Source organism: Zingiber officinale, chromosome 10B (genome assembly GCF_018446385.1).
Source record: "Zingiber officinale cultivar Zhangliang chromosome 10B, Zo_v1.1, whole genome shotgun sequence".
Classification (NCBI taxonomy): domain Eukaryota; kingdom Viridiplantae; phylum Streptophyta; class Magnoliopsida; order Zingiberales; family Zingiberaceae; genus Zingiber; species Zingiber officinale.
This window is the reverse complement of record NC_056005.1, coordinates 44,679,420-44,685,056: the sequence shown is the minus strand read 5'-3', so window position 1 is coordinate 44,685,056 and position 5,637 is coordinate 44,679,420. Positions and strand designations below refer to the sequence as shown.

Genomic DNA, 5,637 nt, shown 5'->3' with positions numbered 1-5,637 from the left:
ACATCTTGAAATTTTCTACAAAATCTGCAGCACAATGAAGATGAATGGTGTTCCATCCGAAGCAGAGAAATTATTATTATTTGGGTTTTTTTAAGAGATAGAGAAAAATAATGGTTGAATTCTTTACCAACTAACAACATAACCACTTGGGAGCAATGTGAGCATTAGTTCCTTAATAAATTCTATCCTCCAAGCAAGACCACTCATATGAGAAATCTAATTGCAAGTTTCAGATAATCAGACTCAGAATCTTTATTTGAAGCATGGGATAGATATAACAATATGCTCAGACAATGCCCACATCATGGATTAGAAAAATGGTTGGTTCTACATACTTTTTATAATGACATCAACTATCATACAAAGGTGTCTCTAGATTCTATAGCTGGAGGGGCACTTATGAATAAAAGTTTAGATGAGCCCGAGGATATAATTCAGAGTGTAGCGCAAAACCATCATCAATGGGAAACAAAAAGAAGTGGAGGCTATTCTTATGCACCCCCAGCTAAAGCGTAAGGAAAATTTGATGTAGATGTAATTACTCTGATGTCTTCAAAACTGGATGCTCTCACTAAAAAGCTATATGGGTACAAATTCTAGCACGGTAAATGCCATAGTATGTGTTTGTGAAACTTGCGGAAGCTCAGATCATTCTCAAGACTCATGTCCTTTAAGAACTATTTCTGCATAAATTAATCAAACAGAGTAGTGTGATGCTATCATGAGTTACAATCAGAAATAGAATAATTCATACTCCAACACATACAACCCTGGTTGGAAGAATCATCCAAACTTCTCTTATAGAAACAATCAAGAATAAGGACCATCTATGGAGATTAGACTGAGCTATCAGCCTGGACAACAAGGCTATCAAATTTCTAAATTAGAGAAAATGATTGAAGAAGTTATTTCCAATCAAAATAAAATGAAGCAAGAGATCAAGCTACTCACTTAGAGAATAGATAATTCAGAGAAGCACCAGAAAATACAAGATAGCCAAATTGCCCAAATAACTTCATCATCTTCAAGAGCACCAGGATAATTTTTAGGAAAACCTGATGTCAACCCAATGGAACACTATAATAGAATTGAACTTAGGAGCAGACAGACCTTGGGAGATCCTCAAGTGACTACTCCAAAAGGGATGAAAAGTCAAGAAGAGCTCTCTCCTCCAACACTTGAACCCAATTCAGATTCAAGATGAAGAGGAGAGTACCAAGAAGGTTGAATAGACTCTTCCACTTTACCATCAAAGTCAAGTAATCCGTTTTCCTCAAAGATTAATCATGATGAAGAAAGATGAAGAGTTCGGCAGATTTCTAGATAAAGTTAAAGATATTTGTGTTGAGATACCTTTGATTGATGCGATTCAACAAATGCCAAAGTTTGCTAAATTTTTGAAAGACATTATGTCCAACAAAAGAAGAAAAGGGGATATCAAGGCTGTAGCTCTTACCGAGGAATGCAGCGTCTTATTTGGGAGGAACATTTCCCCGAAGCTCCAAGATCCAAGAACCTTTTATATACCTTGCACTATATGAACTGAATTTATAGAAAAATCTTTTTGTGATTTGGGGGCTAGTGTTAGCCTCATTCCATACTCAATTTGTAGTAAGTTAGGGCTCAAAAACTTTAAACTTACTACCATGGCACTGTAATTAGCTGATCATTTTTGCATGTACCCTATGGGTATTGTGGAAGATGTACCCGTAGAAGTTGGTGGGAGCATTATTCCCACAGATTTTATGGTACTTGACAGGGAAGAAGACTTGAAAATTCCAATCATATTGGGAAGACCCTTCCTTGCAACAGCTAGAGCAATAATTGATGTGAAAACCATAAACTTTCATTGATAATCGATAAGGAAATGTTGGAATATGATCTATCTAATTCTTCTAACCATGTCTCTTCTTTTCTGGTGAGTATTTGTAGCGGGGAAGATGCTTGCAAATTTGAGGATTGGAACTTCCATCCTCATGGGAGGCCGCCGGATGAAGAACCTAATCCGACAAGCATTGTGAGAAGGCCTCCCATTAAAAGTGAAAAATACATCTGCCCTCCAAGGGCAAGAATGAGAGAAGAATGAACCCACTTAACCCTAGGAGAGAAATCCATATCTCCTTGGGTATAGCCGTGAAAATAGAGACGGTGTCGAGCTAATGACCTTAAACAAGCGCTTCTTGGGAGGCAACCCAAGGGTTCTTTTATTAGATTCAATTTGAGTTTTCTTTTTCAGTAGTTAGTGTTTCTAATCCATTGTTGTTTTTGTTTTCAGGTTGAATGTAGCTTCCATGAACTGGCCATGATTATTTCTTGGGCATGGAGGCATTGGAGAAGTCAGGAAGGAGGAAGTGTAGCATTTTTTGGTTTTAACAGAGCTCGACCGTGTACCATACACAGTCGTGTGACACATATAGGGGTGGAGGAGCACAAAGTCGTGTGACTCACAATGCTCGTGTGAGTTCACCCGAGGAAGAGAAGATCAAGGACGTGTGATTTCACACGGCCATGTGAGAACTCCAGAGATGAAGATGAAGAAGGTCGTGTGCGCCACACAGGTGTGCAAGACCAACAGAGAAGGAAAAGAATACGACCGTGTGACAGACACAACCGTGTGAACAAAGCCGAGAAGGAGCATGTGGTGCCCGTGCCATTTGGCACGACCGTGTAGATCTGGCCGTGGGGAGGACATCTTAGGCCAGGTAGATCTACACGGTTGTATGCAATTTTGCTTGGTCGTGTCTATAAGACACGGTCGTGTCAAGGCCATGTCGGCCACACCCCCAAGTAAATTTCTAAATTTCCTCTTTTCTAACTTCTCTCATCTTCATCTTCTCTTCTTTGCTTCTCAAATCTAGATCCCCCACTCATTCTTCTTCATAAACAAGATCTAGATCTAGATCTGAATAGAAATTCTTCTCCTCCACCTTCAAGATCTGAAATCTCCATAAATAAGATCTTCATTTTCGGATCTACCTTCTTAAGATCTTACTTCTCCAACCAAAGACTCTTCCCTTCTTTAAACTCGACATCATGTGTAACCTGTTAAGAAGCTTCGAAAAGGAAGTGGTGGTTTAAGCCAAGAAAAGGAACCATCAAAGGAGAAGGGAAAGGAGAAAGTCATAATGGGCAAAGGCAAACGGAGAGCACACGACAAAGGTAACGATAATGAATTCAATATTATTTTTAGAAATGAGGATCATAAAGCTAGATTTGATATTCTTGCCACAAGGAAGGTTGTGTACACGATACATGGCCCCAACTATTTTAAACGTTTTAAGAATTAGAAATGATGTAGATTGGATGATTAGTTCTCTAGATTGGGATGATATCATGTACACACATCTTACTACATACCCTTGAATTATATTTAAAATTTTGAGTTCATTAGATGTCCACTATGCTAATAAAGATGATTATATTGGCAAGATCACTTTTATATTAATGAATCAAGAATTACAGTGGACATTTAGTGATTTCAATAGTTGTTTTGGTTTGTCTACCGGCGGCTCTCGTAGGTTTGGCCCTAGATTTAATTGGAATACTTTTTGGAATCAAATCACCGAATTGGAGCATCCTTATGAGACTTCTAGAGCTAAAGATTTCCATATGCAAAACCCCATCTTTAGATACTTACATTGAGTTATGAATAAAATTATTTTTGGTAGAGGGGAAAGTAATGAAGTTGTTAGGAAAGTGGAACTTTATGCTCTATGGGCTATGTTACATAAGGTTGACTTTGATTCCAATTTTCATTTTTTGCAAAACCTAGTGAGAGCTAAGAAAGCATCCTCGGGATCAATTGTATTTGGTGGATTGATTACCCAAATAGCTATAAATTTGGGTTGTGATCTAGATGGGTTAGAAATCGTTCATGGAAATGACATGATCGATATCGATGCATGTTTTTCTATGAAAATAATTTGTCGGGATGAGAATGGTTTTGCCTTTCCTAAAAAGGATGGGTTTCCATTACCACTTTCTTATCTCGAGAGGACCTCTGTTCGCAACCCTAATAATTAGGTGATCATTGATGTCGATCTCGAGAATGTCCCTTCCTTGTTCGGAGACACCAAGCCCCAACTTGAGCCCTCGACATCTGGACACCCGTAGCCATCCGGACATCCGGAACCTCATAGGCACTCTTTCGCCTATGGTATGGGTCACTCTATGACTCGTTACATGAGAAGCAAGAGGCCCAACGAGTAATGTTGGAGGGCCACTTCAGCTTGTCCAATGACCAGTATAGAGAGGTGCAAGATCATTTTCAGTTCACGAGAAACTTTCAGGCTCAGGTGGCTAAATTTCTCCTAGATTATGATATGGATCAAGCTAGAATAAGAGAGTTCATGGAGGGCATGAACGTTACGTGTCAACAAGTTGATGCCCTCTATAAGTATCATAGGATCTTGAGTGAGACTCCTGATTTTTCGAGCTTTCCTATTGGTCGACCGCGTAAACCTCCATTTCCCCGACCTCTGTTTACCCATCCTCTTCCACTACCTCCACCATATTGAATTCATCAAGTCGATGAAAAGTTTAAGTCTGGGGGGGGGAGGTGTTTGTAACTTGAAAATTTCTACATTTTCGTTTCAAATTTCTACATTTTTCATTTTCAGTCTTGCACTTTTCTTTGCTTTGCTTGCTATATTTGTTTTTGACTGTCACTTGACTGTCCTTTAAAACATTTTGGCACACTGAGAACATCATTCCTTACTACTTCTGACTTGTTTAAGAGCAAAATTATTAGCACGTTTATATCTTGATTCATGATGTTATTTGTATAATGCTAGTATATCTAGTGCACCTCTTTTATCTATCTTAAGTAACATGATATGAGCTAAGTATTGTACGGGGATAAATTTGAGTTTTGGCTTAACCTTAAGGATCTTACTTTCACTTTACTTGAACTTAAATGGTTAATATCATTGAAATAGTCATGATTCATCTTATTTGTTTAGTTCTTAGTTCCTATGGTGATTTCTCAAACTACATTTTGGTTACTGGATGATGCTCGAATCATGTAAGCTCATTTGAAAAAATCGAAATATCCCAACATCTGTACTTATGTGCATTTGTGTTTAAGTATTGCACCTTGTAATCACTTAAAAACATAAAAACATGAATAAGGGATATAAAAAACAGTTGTCGTGAGTGGAAACTAGCAAGTTACCCCTTTGAGACCAAGTTAGGTTATTGGGGAAATGACTGCTAGGCTTCTCTTGATATCGAACACACCTTTGAGACCTTAGATGGATTGAGAAACATGAATCAAGTGTGTGACAAGTAAGTGTCTATCACCGGGAACATTAGGAACTCGATTGGATGATGACTTGACTAAGACAAAGATTAAAACTTGAAGAGTTTGAGTCACTTATTACACTATGCATAAGAGACTTATGCTTAGGGCATACTTGAATTATTTCCATAAACATGCTCATCAATTAAACTTGTAGATAGGGTTAGGAAAGTGCACTAGGGATTATGATGCATTATAGAACACATGAGTTTAGATTGCGACATTTTACTTGAGGACAAGCAAAAGTTTAAGTCTGGGGGTGTGATGTACATAGATTATATACACTTGTTTAGTATGTTTTAATACACATTTACATATTTTATGCATGCTTTATCTAT

The 5,637-nt window shown here is 38.0% G+C and overlaps 1 non-coding gene across 1 annotated transcript; it reads right to left on the bottom strand.

The window, feature by feature from the left end:
• Nucleotides 1-204: 204 nt before the first annotated feature.
• Nucleotides 205-311, bottom strand: LOC122030649. The gene has a single exon (XR_006125519.1). It is a non-coding gene; the product is annotated as a small nucleolar RNA R71 (small nucleolar RNA).
• Nucleotides 312-5,637: the final 5,326 nt, after the last annotated feature.